The 27,917-nt window shown below is 41.8% G+C and overlaps 1 protein-coding gene across 3 annotated transcripts in view; it reads right to left on the minus strand.

Annotated features, from left to right (window-relative positions):
- LOC122805563 (solute carrier family 25 member 45-like) overlaps nt 1-27,917 on the minus strand; it is a 1,930,246-nt gene that overhangs the window by 1,011,760 nt on the left and 890,569 nt on the right. The gene's annotated exons all lie outside the window — the stretch shown is intronic.

The following is a 27,917-nucleotide window of genomic DNA, read 5'->3' on the forward strand; positions in this document are numbered from 1 at the left end:
ACTATCTTGGCTTCCATGGCTAGATTTATAAAGACCACTATGGTCATCAGCAGAGTTTAAACCAATGAACATATAAAGCAAAAATAAAGCAGTAGTACTCTAAAACAGTTCACTGAACAGCAAAACAATATCAAACTCTTATCTGCCAATGATGGAGCAGGATTAACTCTGGACCCCCTCAGGGTGTGGTGAAGGTGCCAAGCACATGGGTGGTCTGGGAAAATGATCTAGGGACAAATCAGTAACAAGGAAGGTTTACTCAAGAGCAATACTGGTTTACTGGGTGGGCAATTAGTATTATGGCTCTATGGAAAACCATAGGTTTAAAAAGCACCTAAATAGCTTACTCAACAAACAATAGCATTGAAAGAGGGGGAAGGAAGGAATTTGTAAGTCAAATTACTATAATGGTTGGAAGCTGGAGACTCAGCATTTAAAACTATAGCAAGAGAAGTATGGGATGATTGGGGAAAAACATTTAAGCTGGAGTTCAAGTCTTATGGTTAGAATTTCAGAAGCATTTAGCTTAATGTCTTGGGTTCTGGGGCAGACTCAAAGAACATGGGAAAAACAGTAACAAAGTAAACAGAAAGGCACTGAAATCCAACTTTGAGCAGGTACATACAGCTACAAAAACTGCTGAAACACAAATCCTGGAACAGAATTTACAATACTGCTGTGACACTCCTGCATTGGGCCAGTAATCAAGGAGCCTCAATCCTCACCACTGTCGGCAGTGAGGGACGTACAAATGGGAGGATGACAAGCACACACACAGTAAAGTACAACTTCCCTTAAGAGCACACAGAGATCACAGTCAGTCTGGGGCTGCTTTCTCCCACTTTCTCCAGATCCCCAATAAGACTCCCCACTGGCACAGCTATAGGGCTAAGATCTCAGCTGAAGGGTCAAGCCAAGACCTCCAGCACCCTCTGTCTAATCAGTGCTGCGTGTCCCTGCCCAATTAGCTGAAGCAGACACACTGACATTTGATTGATATACGAACACACACACACACACATACCTGGGGAAGGCTGGCACAGGATTACTAGCTATGTTCCCTTCAGCCCAGACTATAAGGTAGTTATCTCTGCCACCAACCCCTCCTTATCAGTCATTATAAGGCCCTTACAAGGGTGACCATTCCTACTGTGTAGTGTTGCTATTATCCAACTGGTGTGACCAAAACTTACAAGGCTATTTAGGAGTGGCCTGTACAGTGTCAACAAACACATATGCAAGTACCAAAAGATATGTTTAAATATACTTAATAATAAATAATACAAGAACAAAACAATACTCAGTAAACAAACACAGTTACTTCAGAGTTCAGAATCACAGGAAATATTTTAAAACAACATTGCAGGACAGTCAAATACAGAACACATCTAAACTAATCTTAACTATATTTCTAACTATATCTAAAAGAAATTACTGTGCCTTAGACTTACTTACAGACCAAGGCAAATGCAGATGAGTGGATGTTCTTGCTAGGTCCAAGACAAAATACAAAACGCAAAGTTGCTCTCTGAGAGAGTTCTTAAATTAATATCAAACATTACTGCTGGGTTAGCTTGGATGACATCACTATTTGTCACCTGCCTTCAGTTCCCAGGCTAGAAGAAACTAACATCTCTGTGTTAAAAATACATATCTCTCAGATGTTTGCTCAGAATTGGAAGTCACAAAACAATTAAACACATTTACATTTTAGACCTAGTAATTACGTCTCTCTCCAAGACGATAGAAAAACCTGTAGTTCTAGACATTGTGTGTGTGTCACTAAAACTGATAACACAATTGTAAAACAAATTTCAACTTATTTTCTTGAAGTTTTGTAACTTAACTCTGCATGTTCCAGCTTCTACTATTAAAACATACATTTGCACAGGTATAGAGTTTATAATCATTTCTGTTCTTTTCCAGTATGGTACACTGTGGACACATCACTGAAGGTTACAACTGTACAAACCCTGTTCAACACACACTTATGCACCAGTAGTTTAATATACACACAACCTATAGTTCTCTTACATTGGTAAGACAAGCATATGAATCATATCAATCTTCAGAAATGACATATTATTTACAAAATTCCAGATTGTTGGGCTGGCAGTGTCACAATTCTCCCCCTCCCGCTCCCCGAAAACTCAAGCTAGTTTTTCAAGTGATCCTTGAGAAATAGTGCTCGACAGGGTTGAGTCTATCTGGGAATATCTTACCCCATTCCCTGTCCGGAGAGCCCACCCGCATTGGCATTGCTAACCCCACTGTGTGTGCTGCAGTGTCATAGCATATGCTTGCAACTCTAGGCTCCACCTTAGTAAGCTGGCATTTTGCTGGTTGGCTCGATGTAGCCATGTTAAGGGATTGTGGTCTATAACTGCAGTGAATTTCCTTCCATACAGATACGACTGAAGTTTCTGTAGTGCCCACACTATGGCTAGGCATTCCTTTTCTACAGCTGCATAGCATTCCTCCCTGGGTTGCAGCCTATGACTGAGATATACCACTGGGTGCTCTTCTACCTCTGTGGAAACCTGGTAAGTACAGACCCCACCCCATGGTTTGAAGCATCCACCTGCGCAACAAATTATTTGCTGTACTCTGGACTGGCTAACACAGTGCGTCCTCCCAAAGCTCCTTTAAGATTCTGGAATGCCTGCTCACATGCTGAGGTCCACACTACCTTATCTGGCCTATTTTTCCTTCTCAGGTCTGTGAGGGGAGCGGTTATGGTACTATAATTGGGGGCAAACTTTCTGTAGTACCCCACTGTCCCTAAGAATGCCCTCACCTGCTTTTGGGTAACAGGGGCTGGCCAAGTATGAATGGCTTCCACTTTAGCAGGTTCTGGCCTGATCTTACCACTCCCCAGTCTATGATCCAGGTAGGAGATCTCTACCATACCCACCTGACATTTGCTGAGCTTAATGGTTACCCTGCCCTCTGTAGTCTGACCAGCATCTCCCTGACATGCTGAAGATGCTCTTTCCAGAAATGGCTGTAGATGGCAATATCATCTAGGTAAGCATAGGCAAAATCTCCTGCTAGGATATGATCTACCAGCCTCTGGAAAGTCGCTGGGGCATTTTTCTTCCCAAAGGACATCTTTGTGAACACATACAAGCCAAAAAGAGTCACAAAGGCTAACCTCTCACTAGCACTGGGAGCAAAGGGCACCTGCCAGTAACACTTGGTAAGATCAACAGTGGTAAGATACTTAGCCCCACACAGTTGCTCTAGAGATTCATCTGTCCTAATTATGGGGTAAGCATGTGACTATTTAATTTCCTATAGCCTACACAGAACTGGTGCTGCCATCCTTCTTTTGTACCAGCACCACTGGGGAGGACCAGGGACTGATGGACTCCTGAATTACCCCTAGTTCCAGCATTTCCTGTAGCTCTTCCCTCAGAATCTATTTGACTCTCTCAGGCACCCTATAAGGGGCCTGGGTCCTGTACCCAAATGGTACTGCACCATGTGGGTGCACCCTGGTTTCCCAGTGAACATGCCCCCAAACCCTTGTAACACTGCTCCGATTTCTCAAACCTGGGTAGGGTATAGCTGCTGGGACACTGCTATCCCTTCCACTGAGGAGTCAGTCCGAGCCTCATGGAGGAGATCAGTCACCAGATTCCCCCCTCAGACTCCCCCTGCCATCCACTGCAAACACTCAGCACAAAGGCCTCCCTATTATGGTAAGGGTCCATCATGTTAGTTTGGGCCCCTGCCTCCTGCCTAGCAGTTCTACCATGTAGTTAACACTGACCTTCCTTGCTACCTTGTAGGGTTCCTCCCAGGTTACCTGCAGCTTGGTTTGTCTGACAGGAATGAGAACCATTACCTCCTGCCCTACAGCATACTCTCTAGCTCAAACATTCCTGTCATACCAGACCTTTTTCTGGTATTCGGCTTCTCCCAGGTTCTCCTGGCCCAAACCTATGAGTTCCCTCAGCCTAGTCCTGAGGTTTAGGACATATGCAACAACAGACTCTTTCTGGGATTCACACTCACCCTCCCACTCATCTCGAATCAAATCAAGGGGTCTCCTCACCCTTTGCCCATACAACTACTCAAAGGGTGAAAAACCTGTGGATTCATGGGGAACCTCTCTGTAAGCAAACAGATGGGGCAAATATTTGTCCCACATCTATTAAACTGGTCTGCAAATGCCCATAGCATGGACTTTAGTGTAGAGTTTCACCTCTCAACAAGACAATGAGTCTGGGGATGGTAGGGGGTGGTCTTTAGGTACTTCACCCCATGTGCTTCCACAGACAAGCCAGCAGGTCTGACATGAAATTGGCACCTCTGTCAGTCAGTATTTCGTTTGGAAAACCTACCCTGTTGAAAATTTCTAACAAAGCATTTGCCACCTTTTCTGCCTCAGTGGAGGACAGAGCCACCACCTCAGGGTATCTGGTAGCATAATCTATTACCACTAGGATATACTTTTTACCTGTGGAATGTGGGTAATCAAAGGCACCACAATATCCATAGCTACTCTCTGAAATTTCTCCTCAATCACAGGCAAAGGCATCAAAGGAGCTTTCAAATTGTATCCTGCCTTGCCTATCTTTTGGCACTGCTCATAGGTCCTGCAGTACCCTGTTACATCTCTGGAAATCCTAGGCCAATAAAAGTTCTGTATAATACTTCTCCTTGTATGTTTTATGCCCATATGACCTGCAAAAGGAATATCATGGGCTATGTCCAGAAGTGCCAGACGGTAGGCTCTGGGTACTACCAGCTCAAATATTCCCCTCACCCTCTAGCCCTCCCTCAGGGGTCCACTCAATGTACAGTAACCCTTTGTCCCAGTATACAGATTGCCCCTTCCCTTGAGAATCAGGTGCCTCACTAGCCACCTCTCTCAGTCCTTGTAATGTAAGGTCTAAGCGCTGAGCCTTTCTCAACCCTCTATTTGTAACCCTTCCAATCTCCCCTTCCACAGGATGTCTGGTATTCTCTGACAGCGGTGCCTCACTGTCAACCTGGGTACTACTACTCACCTCTGCCCTTGCAGTCAGTCTGTCCAAGGGAAGATCAGTACCCACAAGCAGCTGTGGCTCACCTTCAGTCTCACTACTACAGGGTAGCTCCTTCCCTAACCTAACCACCTCAACAGTCCTGGATGCAAGTGTGTCTGTCTGGGCCTTCCACAGGCTAAAAGACCCATGTTTGTCTCAAAGCCTGACTGCAGGTAGCTGCATCCACAGAGTAAAGCATTATCAAAATCATTCTCTATCAGGACATCTGCAGGGATATCCTCAAACACGCCTACTTATTTTCGTCCCTTTCCACCCTCCCAGTCAAGGTGAACACTAGCCAAAGGTATTTGAAATGGGGTCCCTCCTTAAAGCTCTGAATGGAGTAGACTGCCCAAGCAAGTAGTCCTCCTGTGTAACCATTGTAGGCTTCACAATGGTTGGGTCAATGGCTGTGCCTCTGTTAGCAGTGGCCTCTTTCCCATTCACCAAGATAGGATATAACCTCTTATGGTAGTTTGGTACCCTTGTTGTCTCGAGACAACTTACTGCTGGCATTATGTTACTGCCACTTACTGGCTCTCCCACCTTTTCTCCCCCACCTTGTCTCTGTGGACATCGATATGCTACATGGCCCCACAGGTTGCATTTAAAACATTTAAGCCTTGGTCCTGGACGTGTACCTGGACTCGTGGCTTTCCCTGCTACTGGTGGACTCTGTTGGGGCAGTCTGGGCTGCCCACCATGGGTTCTCTTAGATCCATGAGCAGCACTGGGTGTCTCTTTCTTGTGCAGTGATGCCCAGTTTGCTAAGTATAGGTCTCCCTTCTTCCCCAACTCGTATGCAGTATTGCATTGTCTATCAGCTAACCAGATTCTCATGTCCTCAGGCAAAGTGCTAAGGGCTTGCTCCCTCACCAAAAGGTCTACCAGCCTTTCAAAAGTGGTAACCTGACATCCACTCACCCACCTATGAAAATGTGCTTAGTTCAGCAATATATTCACACACAGTTTCATCTGCCTTGATTCTATGCTTATGAAACTTTTTCCTATAAGCTTCATGTGTTAACTTAAAAACATTCTAGCAAACAGTCTTTTACAATATTATAATTAAAAAAAAAAAAAACAGTATCAGACCGTTTAGAAATAATAGTTACAGCTTTACCATGGTGTAAGGGGTCAGGAACCATTATACGGTTTCCATACCCTCTCAAACATATGAAACTATCAAAATTATCCTCTGTAAATTGTGGAATTAATTTACTGATTTTTTGTTGCACCTGGGGTTTGGTTCTCCCTTCTTCATTACCTCCATGACTCTGGCGAAGAGTCAGCATCTCCTTTTCATGTTGCCTCTGCCTCTCATTCTCCTCAGCTTCCAGGGATCACAATTTCTCATTTTCCTCAGCCTACAGATGTCGCAGTTTCTCATTTTCCTCAGCCTCTAGATGTCGCAGTCTCTCTGCTGCTTCTTTTTCCAAACACTTGTCCTCCAGGCTCAAGTCTCTCACTCTACACAGATTTTTAAGTCCTCTGTGGAAAGGTCAAACTTTCCATTTTCTGAGAGCTGTACATCTCCCAGGCCAGCCTGGCTGTCCTCCTGATCGCTGGCCTGCAATGCAGCTGTGCCCAAAGCTGCAATCATTTCTGAATTAGTCAAGTTGGCATGCTCCAGTCCTTTAGCCTGGCACATCTCAGCCAACTGACTCTTATCAGCTTACCATATTCCTCTGCTAACATGCTTGCCTGGTCTCCCTGACTAACTACGCTAACAAAAAAATAAAAATAAAATAAAACAATTATGATGTGAAACTCAATGTTCACTGCGTGGCTGATTGAGAGTACAAACACCTTCAGTAATCACAGTTCACAGGCTACAGGAATTCAATAGCTACACCACTACTAGCCAATTAATATGTGATGTGGCTAACTCACCACTGTCAATCAATATGTGATGTGGACAGCCCAGCACTGCCAACCAATTAATATGTGACGCCCCTGCAATGGCCCAGTAATCAAGGAGCCTCAATCCTCACCACTGGCAACAGCTAGGGGATGTACACACCGGGAGGATGACAAGTACATACACACAGTTATTGCAATTTCCCTTAAGAGCACACAGATAAAAAGTCAGTCTGGGGCTGGTTTCTCTCTCTTTCTCCAGATCCAATAAGACTCCCCACTGGCAAAGCTATAGGGTTGAGATCTCAGCCGAGTGGACAAGCCAAAACCTCCAGCACCCTCTCTGTCCAACCATTGCTTCATGTCCTTGCCCAAGTAGCTGACACACACACACACACACACTGGGAAAGGCTGGCAAAGGTTTACTAGCTATGCCGCCTCTGCCCAGACTATAAGGTAGTTCTAGCTGCCACCAGCCAACTCTTTATCAGCTATTATAAGGCCCTTAACAAAGGGTATCCAATCCTACTGTGTGTTGTTACTAATAATCCAAATGGTAGTTTTGACCAAATGCCAGGCTATTAGGAGTGGCCTGTACAGTGACACCAAATACATATGCAAGTACTCTAAGAGCTTAAATATATCTCACTGATATCAGCCAAAGATAGGTGTAAATATATTTAATAATACATAAAAAAATAAGACAATACTCAGTAACTCACAGTGACTTCAGAGTTCAAAATCACAGGAAATATTTTAAAACAACATTACAGGGCAGTCTCAAATAAATACAGAAAACATCTAAACTATTCTTTATTATATTCCTATCTCTAGCTAAGAAGAGTTACTATGCCCTAAGAACTTGCTTACAGAGCCAGTCAAGTGCAGATGATAATAATGAGTGGATGATCTTGCCAAGTCCAGGACAAAATACCAAATGCACAGACTCTCTCTGAGAGAGTTCCCAAATTAATATCAGACATTACTGCTGGGCCACTTTCGATGACATCACTCTGTTACCTGACTTCAGTTCCCAGGCTAAACAGAAACTTAACATAATCTTATATCTCTGTGTGGGAAATACATCTCTCTCAGATCTTTGCATCTGCTAGGAAGCCATAAAGCAATAAAACTCCTCCACATATCAAACCCATTAGTTAGTTTGCTTTCAAGACAATAAAGTGTCTAGACATTGTGTCTGCTATTGAACTGAAACAAAGAGACAACATTTTTTTGTTTATGGCTATAAATTAATTTAACCTTGATTATTCTTATGTTTTGCAAGTTAATCTTCTATGTTCCAGCAGGGTTTGCTGTTGGTTAGATTCTTGAAGCTCAGTACACAACATACAGTTCTGTATAAATCCTATCAATATTCACAAATGACATAGAATTATTTACAAATTTTCAGAGAGCTGGCCTGGCAGTGTGCCACCCCCCCAAAAAAATATTTTTGCAAGTGACCTTTAAGAAACGTTGCTTGAGAAGGTTGAGCCTATCTGGGAACACATTACCCCATTCCCTGTCTTGACAGCCCATCTGAGCTGGCATTGCTAACCCCACTGCAGTGCTGCACTGTCATATTATATGCCTGCAACCCTAGGTTCCACCTTAATAACTTGGCATTATGTAGCCATGTTAAGGGATTGTGGTCTGTAACATCTGTATGGAAGGAAATTCACTGTAAAGGCTGAAGTTTCTGCAGTGCCCACACTATGACAAGGCACTCCTTTTCTACAGCTGCACATCATTCCTCCCTGGGTTGGAGCCTACGACAGAGATATATGACTGGGTGCTCTTCTCCCTCTGAGGAAACCTGGCTAAGTACAGCCCACACCCCATGGTTTGAAGCATCCATCTGCACAACAAATTCTTTGCTGTAATCTGGACTGGCTAACACAAGGGGCCCTCCCAAAGCACCTTTAAGCTTCTTGAATTCCTGCTCACATGCTGGGGTCCACACTACCTTACCTGGCCTGTTTTTCATTGTCAGGTCTGTGAGGGGGGCAGTTATGGTACTATATTTGGGGACAAACTTTCTGTAGTACCCTGCTGTCCCTAAGAATTCTCTCAGCTGCTTTTTGGTAACAGGGACAGGCCATGCCTGAGTGGCTTCCACTTTGGCAGGTTCTGGCCTGATCGTACTACTCCCCAGTCTATGTCCCAAGTAGGATACCTCTGCCATACCCACTTGACATTTGCTGGGCTTAATGGTCAACCCTGCCCTCTGTAGCCTGCAAAACACCTCCCTGACATGCTGAAGGTGCTCTTGCCAGGAATGGCTGTAGATGGCAATATCTAGATAAGCAAGGGCAAAGTCTCCTGCTGCTGCTAGAATACAATCTACCAGCCTCTGGAAAGTCACTGTGGCATTTTTCATCCCAAAGGCCATCTTCGTGAACTCATACAAGCCAAAAAGAGTCACAAAGGATGACCTCTCTCTAGCACTGGGAGTCAAGGGCAGCTGCCAGTATCCCTTGGTAAGATCAACAGTGGTAAGATACTTAGCCCCACCCAGCTGCTCTAGGGCTTCATCTGTCCTAGGCATGGGGTAAGCATCTGACTCTGTGTGACTATTTAATTTCCTGTAGTCCACACAGAACCTGGTGCTGCCGTCCTTCTTTTGTACCAGCACCAGTGGGAAGGCCCAGGAACTGCAGACTCCCGAATTAACCCTAGTTCCAACATTTCCTGTATCTCCTCCCTCAGAGTCTGTTTGACTCTCTCAGGCACCCTATAAGGGGCCTGCTTAATAGGCCTTTGGGATTCTTTATCCACATGGTGCTGCACTTGGGGGTGCACCCTGGTTTCCCAGTGAACATGCCATCAAACTCCTGTTACACTGATTGGATTATTCAAACCTGGGTAGGGAATAGCTGCTGGGGCATTGCTAAACCTTCCACGGAGGTGTCAGTCCAAGCCTCACTGAGGACCTCAGTTACCAGATCCCCTCAGACACCTCCTACAATCCACTGCAAATAATTAGCACAAGGGCTTCCCTAGAACAGCAAAGCTTCATCATGCTAACATGGTACAGTTTGTGCTCCTGCATCTTGCCAAGCAGTTCTACCATGTAGTTCACATCACAGACCTTCCTTACTACCTTGTAGGGTCCCTCCCATGCTGCCTGCAGCTTGTTGTGTCTGACAGGAATGAGAACCATTACCTGCTGCCCAACAGAATAATCTCTGCCTCAAGCATTCCTGTCATACCAGACCTTTTTCTGCTGTTAGGCTTCTGCCAGGTTCTCCTGGGCCAAGCCCATGAGTTTCCCGAGCATAGTCCTGAGGTTTAGGACATATGCCACAACAGACTCCTTGTGGGATTCACACACCACCCCACTCATCTCAAATCAAATCTAGGAGGTCCCCTCACCCCATTTTCATACAAGTCAAAGGGTGAAAATCCTGTGGATTCCTGGAGCACCTCTCTGTAAGCAAACAGATGGGGCAAATATTTGTCCCACCCCTCTTAAACTGATCTGCAAATGCCCTAGCATGGACTTGTGTGTAGAGTTCAACCTTTCAACAAGACAAGGAGTCTGGGAATGGTAGGGGGTGGTCTTCAGGTGCTTCACCCCACAGTGCTTCCACAGACAAGCCAGCAGGTCCGACATGAAGTTGGCACCTCTGTCAGTCAGTATTTCTTTTGAAAAACCTACCCTGCTGAACATTTCGAACAAAGCATTTGCCACCTTTTCTGACTCGGTGAAGGACAGAGCCACCGCTTTAGGGTATCTGGTAGCATAATCTATTACCACTAGGATACACTTTTTCCCTGTGGAATGTGGGGTACTCAGAGGCCTCATGATATCAACAGCTACTCTCTGAAATTGCTGCTCAATCACAGGCAAAGGCATCAAAGGAGCTTTCACATGGTCTCCTGCCTTACCTACCTTTTGGCACTGCTCACGAGTCCTACAGTACCCTGTTACATCTCTGGAAATCTTAGGCCAATAAAGGTTCTGCATAATACGTCTCTTTGTATGTTTTATGCCCATATGACCTGCAAACAGATTATCATGGGCTATGGCTAGAAGTGCCAGATGGTAGTCTCTGGGTGCTATCAGCTCAAGTATTCTCTCAGCCTATAGCCCTCCCTCAGGGGTCCACTCTCTGTACAGTAACCCTTTGTCCCAGTATACAGATTCCCCCTTCCCTTGAGAATCAGGTGCCTCACTGGCCTCCTCCCTCAGGCTTTGTAATGTAAGGTCTGAGAGCTAGGCTTGTCTCAACTCTCTCTTTGTAACCCTTCCCCGCTCCCCTTCCACAGGAAGTCTGGTGTTCTCTGACAGCAGTGCCTCACTGTTAGCCTGGGTACTACTACTCACCTCTGCCCTTGCAGTCACTCTGTCCTAGGGAACATCAATACCCATAAGCAGCTGTGGGTCATCTTCAGTCTCACTACTACAGGGTAGCTCCCTCCCAGAATTAACTACCTCACCAGTCCTGGCTGCAAGTGTGTGGTCTGTCTGAGTCTCCCACAGTCTACCAGACCCACATTTGTCTCCAAGCTTGACTGCAGGTAACTGCATGCACACAGAGTACTGCATTAACAAAATCATTCTCTGTCAGACATCTGCAGGGATATCCTCAAACACACCTGCTTGCTTCCCTTTCCACCCTCCCAGTCAAGGTGAACCCTAGCCAAAGGTAATTGGAATGGGCCCCCCCCTAAAGCTTTGACTGGAGTAGACTGCCCAAGCAAGTAGTGCTCCTGTGTAACCACTACAGGCTTCACAATGGTTAGGTCAGAGGCTGTGCCTCTCTTAGCAGTGACCTCCTTCCCATTCACTAAGATAGGATATAACCTCTTGTGGTAGTTTGGTACCCTTGTTGTCTCGAGACAACTTACTGCTGGCATTTTGTCATTCCCACTTATTGGCTCTCCCACCTTTTGTTCCCCACTGGTTGCATTTAAAATATTTACCTCTTGGTCCTGGACGTGTACCTGGACTAGTGGCTTCCCCTGCTACTGGTGAACTCTGTTGGGACAGTCTGGGCTGCCCACCATGGGTTCCCTTAGAAGCATGAGTAGTATTGGGTATCACTTTCCTGTGCAGTGATGCCCTGCTTGCTAGGTATAGGTCTCTTCTTCCCCAACTCATCGGCAGTATTGCATTGTCTATCAACTAACCACATTCTCATGTCCTCAGGCAAAGTGCAAAGGGCTTGTTCCCTCACCAAAAGGTCTGCCACCCATTCAAAAGTGGTAACCAGACATCCACTCACCCACCTATGAAAATAGGTGCTTAGTTCAGCAATATATTCAGACACACTCATCTGCCTTGCATCTATGCTCATGAAACATTTTCCTATAATCTTCAGAGGTTAACTTAAAACATTCTAGCAAACAGTTTTTTTTTTTACAATATTATAATTTTAAAAAATCGGTATCAGACTGTTTAAAAATAACAGTGACAGCCTTACCATGGAGTAAGGGGGTCAGGAACCGTACCCAGAGCTATTGGTCAACATTATACTGTTTCCATACCCTTTAAAACATATGAATGAAACTATCAAAATTATCCCCCTCTGTAAATTGTGGAAGAACTTTACTGATTTTTGTTCTGTCTGGGGTTTGGATACTCCCTTCCCCATTACCTCCATGACTCTGACGAAGAGCATCTGGAGTTTGGTTACTCCCTTCCCCATTGCCTCCATGACTCTGGCGAAGAGTCAACATTTCCTTTTCTTGTTGCCACTGCTTCTCCTTCTCCTCAACTTCCAGGCATCGCAGTTTCTCATTTTCCTCAGCCTGCAGATGTCACACTTTCTCATTTTCCCCAGCCTCTAGACGTCGCAGTCTCTCTACTGCTTCTATTTCCAAACACTTGGCCTCCAGCTGAAGTCTCTTTAATTCCAGGCAGATTTTTTAAGTCCTCTGTGGAAAGGTTGAGCTTTCCATTTTCTGAGAGTTGTACATCTGCATGGCCCGCCTGTTTGTCCTCCTGATAGCTGGTCTGCAATGCAGCTGGGCCCAATGCTGCAATCATTTTAGTCAGCACCAGTCCTTTAACCTGGCACATTTCAGCCAACTTACTCTTTGTCAGCTTGCCATACTGCTCTGCTGACATGTTTGCCTGCTCTCCCTGAATAACTAAGCTAACAAAAAAAATAAAAAAATAAAATAAAACAATTATGATGTGAAACTCAGAACGTTTACTGCGTGGCTGACAGAGTACAAACACCTTCAGTGACCACTGTACACAGGCTACAGGAATTCAATATCTATACCACTGCAAGCCAATTAATATGTGATGTGGCTAACTCACCACTGTCAACCAATTAATATGTGATGTGGACAGCCCATCACTGCCAACCATATAATATGCAACGCCCCTGCACTGGCCCAGTAATCAAGGAACCTCAATCCTCACCAGTGGCAACAGCTAGCGATGTACACACCAGGAGGGCGACAAATACACACACAGTCAGTGCAATTTCTCTTAAAAGCACACAGAGATCACAGTCTGGGGCTGGTTTCTCCCTCTTTATCCAGATCCCCAATAAGACTCCCCACTGGCATAGGGTTGAGATCTCAGCTGTGTGGTCAAGCCAAAACCTCCAGCACCTTCTCTGTCCAACCAGTGCTTCTTGTCCCTACCCAAGTAGCTGATACACACACACTTTATATAGAAGTACTCTAAGTGCTTAACTATGTCTAACAGATATCAGCCACAAAGATGTGTTTAAATATATTTAATAATAAAAGAATAAGACAATATTCAGTAACAACACAGTGACTTCAGAGTTCAAAATCACATGAAATATTTTAAAACAATATTGCAGGGCAGTCTCAAATAAATACAGAAAACATCTAAAGTAATCTTTATTATATTCCTATCTATATCTAAGAAGAGTTACTGTGCCCTAAAACACTTGCTTACAGAGCCAGGCAAGTGCAAATAATAATGAGTGGATTTTCTTGCTACGTCCAAGATACAAAATGCAGTCGCTCTCTGAGAGAGTCCCCAAATTAATATCAAGCGTTATTGCTGGGTCAGTTTGGATGACATCACTGTCACCTGACTTCAGTTCCCAAAAAGAAACTTAACAGAATGTTACATCTCTGTGTGAGAAATACATATCTCTCAAATCTTTGCATATGCTAGGAAGTCATAAAGCAAAACACCTCAACATCTCCAACCCAGTAGTTATTTTTCTTTCAAAACAATAAAAAAACTTCTAGCTCTAGACATTGTGTCTGCTAATGAACTGAAACAGAGACATTTTTGTTTATGGCCAAGTTATAAAGTAATTTAACCTCAACTATTCTCAAGTTTTGCAAGTTAATCTTCTATGTTCCAGCAGTATGTTGTGGTTACATTCTTGAAGCTGTATAAATCCTATCAATATTCACAAATGACATAGAATTATTTACAAAATTCCAGATAGCTGAACTGGCAGCGTGATATGAGGCTCAAATCTGGCAGCAGTACACAGTTCTAACACAACTGTGAATGAAAGTACAAGACTGAGCTCCCAGACTGCGTTCAACGTATGAACAGGTACTTTTTACATGTAATAATTAATACTTATGGAAATAGAAATGCAGTGTAATGTATAAACAATACTAAAATGTTGCAGTAATAACACAATTTTCTGATTGCAAATGACTGAGCAAGTTTAAGGACCCAGAAGAAACTAAAAAATGCAAGTATTTCTTTTTTCAAAACATGGGCAGAAAACAGAGAAGTACAAAAAAGTATCACCACACATATATTTAAAAGTGTAACTTAAGATTTAAGCAGAAATTTAAATAAAATAATTTTCCCCTTTGTATAAAAGTTTATATATCACACTTTGGGACTCTTCACACCTCTTCAGCCTCAGAAAAGATTAAATGGTAGAGAAAAGCATTAACAGCAAGTGTGAATCATCAGCAGAGCAGTGTAAGATAAATGTAAATATTATTTCATGAATACATTTTGCTACAGAACATGGTATGATCCTTTTACTTATAGCGTTACGAGTAAAATAAATACCCCACACCACACACTCCAGCGAGATTTATTGCTATAATTTATTAGTACAGCAGATTTAACATACTGAATGACCATTATAAGGATCTCACTATTAGCAGTGCACCATTCATAGAACGTGCAGGAAACACAGCTCAATATGTTACAATTAATTACTCCAATTACTCCATCTGTAGGTCATACTGTAAACAGAAGTTTGTTAGTTGATGCTGCTTAAAGAACAGTTTGGAAATACGGATATAAATATATATATATATATATATATATATATGTATATATATATATATATATATATATATATGTATATATAATATATGCATTTATATGTCAATTTGGAAATACTCATGCTTAGTTGCTGTCCGAGCTTATTGCTTAGCTCTAGTTATATGCAAAACTTACTGCTTAGTTTGTCTTCTGCGCAAAATGTTGTTAAAATTCTGCAGATGGGTTCAGATGAAGAAAATTGGAAGTCACTGTTGCTTTTTTTTTTTTTTTTTAAAGTCATTACAGCTCTGATTATTTATTGCTCTCTGCCTAAAGGCCTGGCTGGAAATGCAGCTCATTAGGTAACTTTCTCTTCCATACAGTGGCATTATAACTTCAGCCAGATCATTTAAAATGTCTTGGGTGAGGCGGTGTGCCCATCGCACAATGGGTTTGTGAATCATCCACACAGTACTAATTTATACACATTACAGCACTTGAAGGTAAGCGCTGAGAGAACCTCTAGCAGCCCTTGAGCTAAGTGCTTAGAAAGGTTCTAGTTTCAATGTGGCCCCCAAATGAAATTTTATAGATTTATACTTTGTCGACTGGTTTAGCCCAACTACCTTTTCAGCTGAGACCCGAGGAGGTATTCATACCAACCAGAGGAAATCTGACAACAGCCAATCTGATGTTGCTAATCTTCATTCATTACATGTGGGTTCGGAGCCGATTCTCAGTTCCGACTCGGCAGCTTTTCCAATCCCGCACTAGCCAGAAACTCTCAAGCTAAGTCTTTCCCATGGTGCCCGCCCTTCTCCACATTACCTCAAACCTTGTTTGCAGAGTACGAAACAAGATGTGTCACACCAGCCTCTCAGTTAAGTGACTGATATCTTTTGAAATTTATATATTTACTTTCTTTGCAAAGTTTCTTGTTAGTTGTGTTTTCTTCCTGTTGAACCCCTTTATTGGTGTCCTTCCAACCCTTTCTGCTAGTTGGCATTCTTCGTACCATTGTTGGTACTTCTTTCTCCTTTTTACCCATTCAGGTATTTCTCCCTTACCATAGCCGGTATTTTCTCTCTCTTTTCTATAATAAAAAAAAAAAAGGCTCTTCGGTTGAGAAGCAGAGTAGTCCTCACTGACCCTATTGGCCTTGATAAATGTGGTTCCCCTTCTTATGGCCTCATCTAGTTCATCAACCCTGGATTCTGGATCCAACTCCAGACCTGGTATCTCATCCACAGGGTCTGATTCAACCAAATATAGTGAGCCTCAAGCGGACAGCTTGGTTTCTCCACTTCCATGGATTGCCAGGCAAAGTAACCTATAGTCTCCTGTCCGTCATATACTTCTGGCTTCTCACAGACCACCCACCAGGAGGCTTTACTTTAGTAAATGGAAGCAATTTTCTATCTGGTGTCACAAAAAGGAATTGTCTTTTTTCGGTGCAAGTATATACAGTTCTAGAATATCTATCTAACCTTCTCGAATCCGGGTCTGCAGACTCTTCAGAGTCCATCTATCTGCAATATCCAACTACCATAATAGGTTTGATGGCTCCTCTTTAATTTCTCATCGATTATGTAAATTTTATCTGAAGGAAGTCCTACGTATCAGGCCCCCTTTGGAGCAACCTATTGAGCCTTGGGATTTGACCTTGGTCCTCCAGTCTTTAACCAGTTCCCCCTTCGAACCTGCATCAGACTGATCTGAAATTCCTGTCTTGAAATAACCGTGTTCATGGTAGCCATTACATCAGCTAGACGTATTTCAGAAATACAAGCTTTGTGTGTGAATCGTCCATATCTAGTTTTTTCAAAAGGACAGAGTATCCCTATGGACAAATCCTTCCTTTTTACCAAAAGTGATTTCTGACCCAACTATTAACCAAATGATAGACCTGCCAGTTTTCTTTCCAAATTTTGCTAATAAAGGGGAGTACACTTTGCATTTGCTCAATGTCCACACACAGTTGCATGTTTACCTTGGTCGGACAGAGTCTATCATAAAGTCTGACCAACTTTTCATCTCATATTCTGGTCCCATAATGGAAAAATCATATTCTAAGGTTACCTTATCCAAGTGGTTAAGGGACTGTATCACCTATGTATACCATCATAACAGAGTTGCTATTCCTTCTCGGATCAAAGCACATTCCACAAGGTCAGTGTCAACCTCTGTAGCTTTTCATGCAAGGGCTTCCATGGATGACATTTGCACAGCAGCAACATGGGCCTCTTCTCATACCTTTATCACACATTACAGTTTGGACATGATCTCCAGAGGAAGAGCTGCCTTTGGTTCAATGGTACTCAGGAATATTCTTCCATAAGGCCTCCCGGGAAACAAGGTAGCTAGGGACTCTGTCCCACATGTAAGGAATGAATGAAAGATTATCAGATAAAGTTATGTCTTACCATAATGTTCTATCTGTGTTGTTCATCTTCATTCATACATTACAATCCCTCCCACCTTCCCCCTCCTAAGACTCTTGGAGGTTAGTTTATGGTCCTTTAACCCTGATAAGGAAGTTGCTCAAAGAAAGCCTCTGGTTTCTCTTTATGATCTGTCCTGTCTTCTAGGCAAACTTGATCGGAGGTAATGTGGAGAAAGGCACCATGGGAAAGACTTAGCTTGAGAGTTTCTGCCTGGCGCAGGCTTGGAAAAATGTTAGAGTCGGAACAGAGGATCGGCTCTGAACCCACATGTAATGAGTGAATGAATGAATGAATGAATGAATGAATGAATGAATGAAGATGAACAACACAGATGGAATGTTATGGTAAGACATAACTTTTTTTTTTTTTTTTTAATCAGCAGAGCAAGTTGATCAACCATCAGCTCAGACAATGGGGCTTCATTTGAAGGATGACAAACACAGGAATGCAGAACTACAGTGTCAATGTTTGAAAACGAACCAATCTATCTGGGGAACAGAACCCACGGTATCCTGAACTTCCAGCAACAAAGACAAGCATGGGACCTGGTGAAGTTCTGATGTTTTTGTTTTTCTTTCGGCTTTTCCCGGTTAGGGGTCTGCCACAGCAGAACTCCGGTCCGCTAATGATTGGCAGTCGATTTTTATGGTGCCGAGGTGCCAGCCCGATGCCCAACCTTCAACAAAGGCACGCCCATTCACGCATGTCTTTCAAACACCACTCGGCAGGGGGGACATGCAGACTCCACACAAAAGGCGCTCTAGCCAAGAATCGAACGGGAGAATCTCTTGCTGTGTGGCGACAATGCTACCGCTGTACCACCGCGGCTTCTACCAGGTGAAGTTCTGGACAGCAAATTTGCAAATGTAGCATGGATCATTTTCCAGTTAATCAATTAATTAAATCAATTTAATTGCAGTATCAGAACTTTAATTGCAGTATCAGAACTTTAATTGCAGTATCAGAACTTCACCAGGTAAAGTTCTGATACTGCAATTAAATTGAAATTGATTAACTGGAAAATGATCCATGCTACATTTGCGAATTTTGTAGCTGCTGTCCAACAGCCACTTCCGCCTTGTTAGGTGGGGACATTTCCAGCTTTTACATAATAAGGTAACATCTAAGATTTTGATGCAAAAGTGCTATCTTGGTGTCAAAATGACACTATAAATTGGTTGCTGATTGGGGGCGTTACACAATTCCGTGTATCTGTTGCTAGAAACAGAAGATGCATGCATGTTAGTATTTTCTACATAGCCTATTAATAAAGGTTAGTAGAAGATGATGGACAATCTTATTATATCTTTAGAGAAAGGACAGTAGCACACTTTGTTAACTGCTGGTTATATTTCTTACTTTCAGTTGTGTCTTACATCCAGGAAGTACTGGCTAGTTTAACTGTTGGTTAGATTTCTTACTATCAGCTGTGCCTGACAATCTAGAAGTTCTGGCTAGTTATCACCACCTGTAATGCTGACTGGAAATATTATTAGCCTAGAAATTAATATTTTAGGCATTCTATCTTCAGTTCAGGTTGCAAATATAATTCGCCAGTTGCTTTGTTGCAAGTTACTTCTTCCTATTACTCAGTTGGAAGCACATCTTGGTGGGGATTATTTTTGCAGGTCAGTTTATACTTTTCAAATGCCAGACGAAGGCTGCTTTATAGCTATACTGATATGTAGACTAGCTAAATAGTTTGTGAGTTGTGATTAGCTGCAGACTAACTTGAAAAGACAGCACTGTAAGTGCATGTTAAAGTTTATCATAGCTTCCCCCGTTATGCCAGAGTAGAAATGCACTTCTGTAGTTACAAAATGGCTCCTTTATGTACTGGCACCTGTAGGACATTTGGAAAAACAGTCAAGAAACTAATGACTATTGAACTGCGTCACCCCTACTTTTGTTGAGAACAGCTTTCATCCATTCTACTGTACCTTATGAGTTGAATTACACTTATAAACAATGACAATTAGAGTTATCAACTTCTTTTACTTCAGAAAATTGATATTACTTCACTTTGTCTTATTCTGTCAAGGTCTCAGGTTAATAGTAGTAATATTTTACAAGTGTCGCAGATTATTTTGTGATTTGTCTCTGGTTCTATTGAGATTTGTCCCTGAGTGGTTGAGAGTTGTGATGGGGTGAATAGCTCTTACCCTTCCATTTCCAGAATGTGGAACACTACCCATCATAATCTGGAACACTTACTAACGGCTTACTAACAAAATTCAACTAGAAAGGCTATGCGATGGTTAAAACATGGTGGTTTTAGTTATAAAATGAACTTTTAATGAATTATAATGTCGGAAAAAATCGACAAAATGTGGAACACTTCCTAACAGCGTTCTAACCATGTCAAAAAGGAAGTTCCTGGGATGGTTCTGAGTTACTTTATATCTATAAAATGTTCTCTGGATGAACTGATATGACTCATTATTATTAACCAAGGAAATCATTTTAACACAATCTGTGACAGACCCTTTCAATGACAAACTGCAAGAAATTGGGACTTTAAGAGTCGTAATGAGAAACGCTCCTCATAATGAGATACACTTCAGAGACCTTTCAGAAAATGCATGTTAATGCAAAACCTGTTAACTCCATCAACTTTCTAGGTTTGTGATTTCGTGCACTGAGAGGTTGAGAGGTATGACTTCAGTTAGCACACATGAAATTTACAAGAAAGACTAGAATGCTCTTTCCGTACTTTAGATTGGATGTACAGATAATGGGGAGAACAGGATGCATTTGCTCACGCTAATATGAGTATGGCAAGATACTTGTTTATTTTAATTAACCAATTTATTTATTTATCATTATTTTGACTGATGTAAATGGGATGTTTTCAGCCACAACCCGGGTGGAGACAGAATATATATTGATATATACGTACAAACAATAGAAGTAGCACTGGTTTGTTACTGTACATATTGTTGTGTTGTATGAAACAATTATACAGTTAGCATTTAAGCAATAAATCCTGCTGGATTGTGTAGTAAGCTCAATTTTATTCAGAACAGTATGAGCCAAATACAACAAACAACAGAATCCAGTTCGTTATTAATATTTTACACATACTTTATTACAACAAATTTAAAACTAGTTTTAAATGAATACACTATAAAGAGCAATATGTTTTAAACTGTGCAACCTTTATTAAAATACAGTGATCATCAACTGTAAAATCTTTCACAGAACAAAAGTACTAGAATAAGAACAGAAGCTAAACATATTATAGCAACTTATTAAACTATCATGTGAACATTACAATACATTTTAACTCACAGTAGTAAGTATGTAGTTATTAGTAACATCATGCGGATCCCACCGCTCAACATCTTAGTATAAGAATTCTGGACAAAAGCAAAAGTAATGGGGGTCAAAGGCCCAAAATAGTGACCATCTTTAATTGTAGCTCCTATAAAGTTAGAAAGTTGACAGAATAACATGTTTAGCATCAGCATGCATATTCTGAAGGGTACGAAGTCTTGAAACTTGTCCATCATTATTTAATAACTTCAGTCCTCAATGATTTGTCAGTAAAACTCAGGTTTTTGGAGGAACAGATCAAAAATGAGGCAAAGATCTGGACATTCTGTGAAAGTCTGGACAGTTGAGAGGTATGTTGAAGACAACAGTAGTCAAGTCAGTTTAGCTCTAGCTATTTTAATCTGAATAGCAATTTTTATTGCTCTTTGTATTATTTAGATTGAACAATCGTACATAAAGAAAGTAAGTGTCTTATCAGACAAAGGTATATTAATATTTACTCTAGTTAATTTGCCAGAAATACATTGTATTAATATTCACATAGAAAATGACAGAAACCATTCTTGTATAGATTAAGAGTTATATTACTGTAAAATACTGTTTTTTTCTTGCTGCCTAGATAGTTGTAATTCATCACTCACTGCATTCTGTCTCATCAGTCCTAGGGGATAGTAGGCCATACTCCTATACGAGTGTTGAATAAACTTGTTAGATTAGGGATTTCATTTTAAAGTAGTTATTAGACATTAGAGAGGCTAAAGAATAAAATAGGTTTAGAAATGGTGTTTCATTTATGCATACATTTTAGAAAAGCAGAAACAAAGAATATTTCACTGAATGTTGACCTTGTTGTCAAAGCATTGAGATAATAGTTTCTCAAGGAAAGATTGCAGACAATTCTTGTTCTGTTCCTTTCTCAAGGAAAGAATCAAGAGATAAGTTAACGGCCAGGCACATGTGAGGCTAAAAAACAAGACGTAGCCAAAGAACCAAGGTTAAGGGTGTGGATGTAGTCTATAGAGAAAAAAATACTGGAAAAAAAGGATACAATATGTTGTGTTCAGGATAGCAGAGCAGTTAAGGTTAGCAAGTTCGTTCAACCAGTTACTTCAGAGAAGATGTCAAACACTCGAGCCCGTGTACAGAAAACAGGTCATCTAGAGACTATGTTAGTTTACATTGTTCAGGACAATCAGAATATGATGTCCAGCAACTTGAATTGTTTATCAGTACTGTTAATGAAGTGAACATCTAATTAAATGAACTACAGTGTTTGGTAAATTCATTCTGAAAAGTGCACAAGACTTGGTCCATAAAGAAGAGACTGGCACCTGTTCAGTACAAACTTGGGTAATTAAGACTTTGTTTCTCAGTCTCACTGGACAAAGTGTTTCCAGCTAATTATGGTACAGTACAGTATTATCAATTTTTACAAAATGTATCTGATTAGTGGCGAGGTATCTGTATCCAATATTTGTAAAGAAAGCTTACAGGTGTTGTGGCTATCAGCCTAATCCATTTATATATGTTGCTATTGTTGTGATGGGCAGCTAAGGTTAGCATTAGCAGCCAACATTCAACAATATTTGATATAGCTGATCTTGTGTTTCACTTAAAATGCTCCAGTTCTATATGACTACTTACACGGGGCAGTGCCGGATTATATGAATGTAGTCAGACGATGAGGTGTTACAATGCCAGCAGTTATCTGTTATAAAAGACCCCAGTCAAACAAATGTTTGTGATGATGGTGCCAATGATGTACAATTTTGAAAAAAGAAATTGATATTTAGCTGGGATTGGTGAAGATTAATTATTCTCTATGACTTTGCTCCACATAGTTGCAGCAGTTGTACTTTTACTACTAAGTCCATTTCTTAGCAATTTCCTTAACTGTAGCTGTGCGTGTGAGGTGATATTTTTGTAAAAATACTTTAAACCTGTTTTTAATTTTTTGTGCATCTGTGAGGGTTTAGCTTTTTGCTATTTACCAATAGCCATGATGCATCACTTTTTATTAAATCTGTTACTTTATGTTTTGTGACAAATCTTTTAAATACTTGTCTCTCGATCCATTGCTCCCACCCTCCTGGGTACCAAACGTTATTGGATTTTTCCATATTGCTAACTTTGTTCTTTTTTTTTCTACTGTTAGACATTGTTCCAAGCTTAACTAGAACAGCTGGGGTTGATCCTAGACCTTCTATATTGACATTTGGCTAAGGCCTCTAAGCATTTTTTAAAGATTTAGTAACCTTAGTCCTTCTACCCTCTTAGGTAGTTCTAGTTTTTGCCTACTTATTCTAGGATGTGATTTGTCCAAAGAATGCTTGTTATTAATGATTGAAATTTGTTAAGATACTTAAATTGGTATACGCGAGACATATTTCAGGTAATATATACCTTTTCACCATCTGTATTTTGGGCAATATTGGGTAATATTTTTCCAGCAGCCTACTTATATATGTATGTATGCATCTGTTTATGTACTTATTTATTTGTATTTGTTTACCAGGAGGTCTACTGGGCCAGAGTGAGCCCATTTTCAGTAGAGGCCCGGGGAGAAAAGCTCCAAAAACAAAGATGATAAAGCTAGAGCATAAAAACAGAATCAAATGGCCATGATGCAGAATACTAAGTTACAGATAGGTGATACAATAAAATAAACAGTATACAAGTTATACAAATACTAGGTTGCAGCGAGTAATAAAATAATTTTCAATATACAACACAAACATGAATGCAATTGAGGACATAGAATGTTAGTGTATGTGTGAACATTGCACTATTGTAGCAAAGAGGAAATTATAGAGAATAGCATTTAATTAGGCTGAGAGTAAGGTATAGGCTTAGAGCATTAGCTATATAGGCAGCAAGATTAAATAAAATATATAGTAGCCAAATGCTAACATATGCAGATTTTGAGTGGCTGGGTGGCACATATTAGGACTTAGCAAGTTGGAAAAAATATATATATATGATATATTATATATATATCATATATATATATATATATATATATATATATATATAAAGGAGTCAGAGCCATAAGTGAGATAGGGAGGAAGGAGAAGATGAGCTAGAGAAGTAGGAAGGCTAGGAATATTTTTTTTTATAGTCAGTGCTGGTACATGTACATAGTCAATGGGAGATTAGGTGTTGCTTCAGTGATGTCTTAAATTGTTCAGGGTTGCTAGTAGTCCTAATTGATCATGGGAGAGCATTCCATAGTTTGGGGATGGCATGTGGGTAACGTGTTTGACCAGTGGAAAGGTCAGGTTTTGCTACATTAAGGAGCACCTAAATGACCGATCGCAGGGATCTATTTGGGTGATGCATGGTGAACAGAGAGAAGAGGGCAGGACAGCTAGAAGGCTTGTAGATTAGCTTATGAGCTGTGGTTAGTTGCAAATATGTTAGATGTTGGGGAAGTTCTAGCCAGTTTAAACCTTGGAGTGATGCACAGTGGTAGGAGGAGTGTTTGGCGCTGGTTGCAAATTTGTGATTTTGTTGTAACATGAGTCCAGTTTGGATTTAAGAGAAGACTGCATGTTAGTAAGGAGCGGTGCACCATTGAGCAAGGATGGAAGTAGAATGGAAGAGGCAAGGGATAGCCTTGCTGCATAAGTGAGGAAGTGATTATGCCTGGAAAGGATGCCTAATTTTTGATGGGCTTTTTGATATTTTTATTATGCTGGTCAAAAGTTCGTTTATGACACCTAGAAGTTTGGGATAAGGGACTACTTTGATGCAAGTGTTGAGTGTGTTAATGGCAAACTCGTTTTTTTGGTTAGGGGTGTAGTTTTTTGGCAGTGAATAACAGGAGTTTGGTTTTATTAGTATTTAGGGCTAAATGGTTATTATACATCCAGTTTTCGATAGAGGTGAAGGCATTTTGGGTGACTAAGTAGTTCTGAAGTGGACTTGACCACTCAGATGATGGTAGAGTCATCTGTATATTGGATGACAGTAGCTTGGGCTATACTGGTATGGAAATCATTGATGAAAATGCTAAAAAGCAAAAGCTGTGGAACTAGTATGGACCCTTGTGGGACTCCAGTATTGATAAGGAAAGGAGAGAAGGATTGATGCCACCTGGTTGCTTGATGTCTACCTGTATGATAGTTGGAAAACCAGTTTAGGGTAGGGGGAAGATATGTTTAAATTGGAAAGCCTGGACAGGAGAACTGAGTGGGAGAAAGTACGGACGGCCTTGGAAATGTCAAGAAATAGCGAGGAGACAAGGTTTCCTCAGTCTTTAGCATGGCTGTGTCCAAGAAGGATATTAGAGCGGTGGCAGTGCTGTGACTAGGCCTAAACCTATGTTGGGTTGGGGAGAGGATGTTGTAGTGTAGTAGGTAGTCAAGGAGTTCATAGGAGGTTACTAGGCTATTGGCCCTGAGGCCCTTATAAGCCTAGCCAAGAGTTTAGCCCATGTTTAGACAAATCACCACCCAATGCCCCAGCAAGGACAGGGGTGGAATCCCAGGGGTATATTTTTTGTTTCTCATCCAGTTATTCAGGTTGCGCATAAAAAGGGGCAAAGAGGTACTCTGATTGATGTGGAGAGGGAGTCTATTCCACAGATGAGGGAGTCTCTGGGACACAAATCTGTGCCACCAAAAATTCCTGTTGATGTCACAGACCAGGTTGAGGCCACGCATACGGGTTACTCGAGTGGAGATTGACTTGTGTATATGCAGCAGTCCCATCAAGGAGGAGTCCATGATTGCCTGCTATGCCAGACAGGGGTCACCTTTGAGGAGTCTGTATGAAACTGAGTAGAGGGATTGGGCTTTTAGCCTGTCTATGGTAGATGTTTTGGGCCCTCGATTCTCCTGGTGAGGAACCTCTTTGGTCTCTCCAGCTGCTGTAAGTGCTTTGCGAGGTACATTGTACTCAATAATAAGCCTTATAAGAGAAGAATATAGGGATGTTATGACCTCCTTATTCCTGGATGAGATACCCTTACTTATGAGGTGGGCCATATAGAAGGCTTTCCATACCACGGAAGCAACATGGTGGTCAGGTTGCTATCAACCTGGCTGCCCAAATCCCTCACAACAGTGCTTAGGATGTTATTAATATGATAATTTGTGGGGACATCACTCTCCCCAAAGGGGATGATGATCCATTGTTTGGTATTCAGCTTAAGGCCATATTTCTGGCAGCAGTCATTTTTCTGAGTGAGACCCTCTTGCAGGATGTCCACATTGCTAGGGGAATTGATGAGAGCACCCAGCTTGCAGTCATCTGCAAACTTGGTCAGTCATAGCTCACTAGTTTTGGCCTGCACCTCAGAAAAGTATATCCCAAATAAGAGGCCCCAAGACTGAACCCTGGGGTATGCGGCTTGTTACGGGTATACTGCTTGAGGTGGCTTCCCCTATTTTGACTACGTGGATTCTATCAGTGAGCCAGTTTGCTACCATTCTGGTAACATATGGATTGATGCCTAGTTGAGTTTATCTATTATGCCCGTATGGGGAATAGTGTCAAAGGCTTTGGCCAGGTCAAGGTAGGCGGTGTGCACAGTCTTCCCCTCATCCATGGCTTTGGAGACTTGTCTCAAAGAGGTTGACCAAATTTAGCAGACATGACCTCCCCTTGACGAAGCCAAATTGTGTGGGATCAACTGTTTGGAGGTTGCCAATGTCCTTGTTAATGAGATCCATGATAATCAGTTTGATGGCCTTACAGATCACGCTAGTTAGGCTGATGGGTCTATAATTTTCCGGATCGATGGACGCTCCACCTTTTGTAAAGGGATGACAGTGGCTGTCCTCCACTCAGCCGGGATGGAGCCAGTACTCAGGCTTCGGTTGAATAGGGTGCCTAATGGTGCTGCAAGTTCCTGCCTGAGTTCACGTAGGATGCAGCCTGGGATGTTATCGGGTCCTATGGAGGCTGTATTTTTTGCCTTTGAGAGAGCAGTGATGACCTGTTCCCTAGGTGGAAGGGGGCATGTACTAGGGATGTCCTGATTTACTAATGGGGGGACAGATGGGTAAAGTTTTTGTTGAATCTGTCAGCCAGCAAGTTTGCTATATCTACATTTGTATATGTGGTGTCTTTGACCACCAGTTCTGAACAGATCTGGGTGCTTCCTTTGAGGTTGCGGACATATGTGAAGAAGGCCTTATGATTGTCTCTAGTAGATGTGGCCAATTTGGACTCTAAGTTTGCTTTGGAGGATTTCACTAGTGCTCTTATTTGCTTGTTCAGGCTAAGGAGACATTGCTTCCAATTGGGCACCTGCTCCTTCTTGGTCAGCAATTTTTTTTCCTTTTGTTATAGAGTTTATTTACTGCAGATGTCCACCAGACAGGTTTACTCTTCCTTGCGGAGGATGCTTTAGTGCTGTTGGGTATTCCTGATTCCATACATCTATATAAATGCTCATATATTGCTTTGGTGTAGTTTTGGATATCGGTGCCAGTTTCTACAGTGGGGGAGTAGGCTGTGAAGCTGTTTATACCATCCCTCAGGAGGCTGTAATAAGCTTTTGAGAAGTTTTTATGCCTGATCCTAGCTAGAGGGGGGGTTGCGGGAGACAGTGACTTCAAAAGTGACTGCTTTGTGGTCGGATCTTATCATGGAGGATGATAGTGTTAACCAACATGAGTAACCACTGCAACATCCCTATACTAAGTCCAAGATATTATCACCCTTTGTGGGGGTACCGACTAGCTGCTCCAAGGCATTTACATTGACAAAATCAAGGAATCTCTGGGCATTTGTGTTTTGGCATGAGTAGTTCTTCCAGTCTATGTTTAAGAAGTTAAAGTCACCCATGATCAGGGTAAAGGGTTGAATGTTGATGGATTCGAACATGTCCAAATAGGCGGACTGGGCATCTTGAGTCAGATTTGGGGGCCGGTAGCTAGCTATGATTTGAATAGGGGTCCTGTCAATGGCTAACTGCATCTGGTGTGTCTTCTGTGTGTCTTACTATTTGACCAGCCTGGAGGTTTTTTATTCTTTAATGTATACTGAAACTCCACCTCCTTTGGCTTTACTGCCCACAGTGTGCGGTCTGAATGCATGATAGGATGAGTAACCAGGTAAGACTGGGGTGCTCTCCACAGCTTTGAACCAAGTTTCTGTGACTGC

Source organism: Protopterus annectens, chromosome 6.part1 (genome assembly GCF_019279795.1).
Source record: "Protopterus annectens isolate FY-2018-M chromosome 6.part1, PAN1.0, whole genome shotgun sequence".
In the NCBI taxonomy this organism is placed as follows: domain Eukaryota; kingdom Metazoa; phylum Chordata; order Ceratodontiformes; family Protopteridae; genus Protopterus; species Protopterus annectens.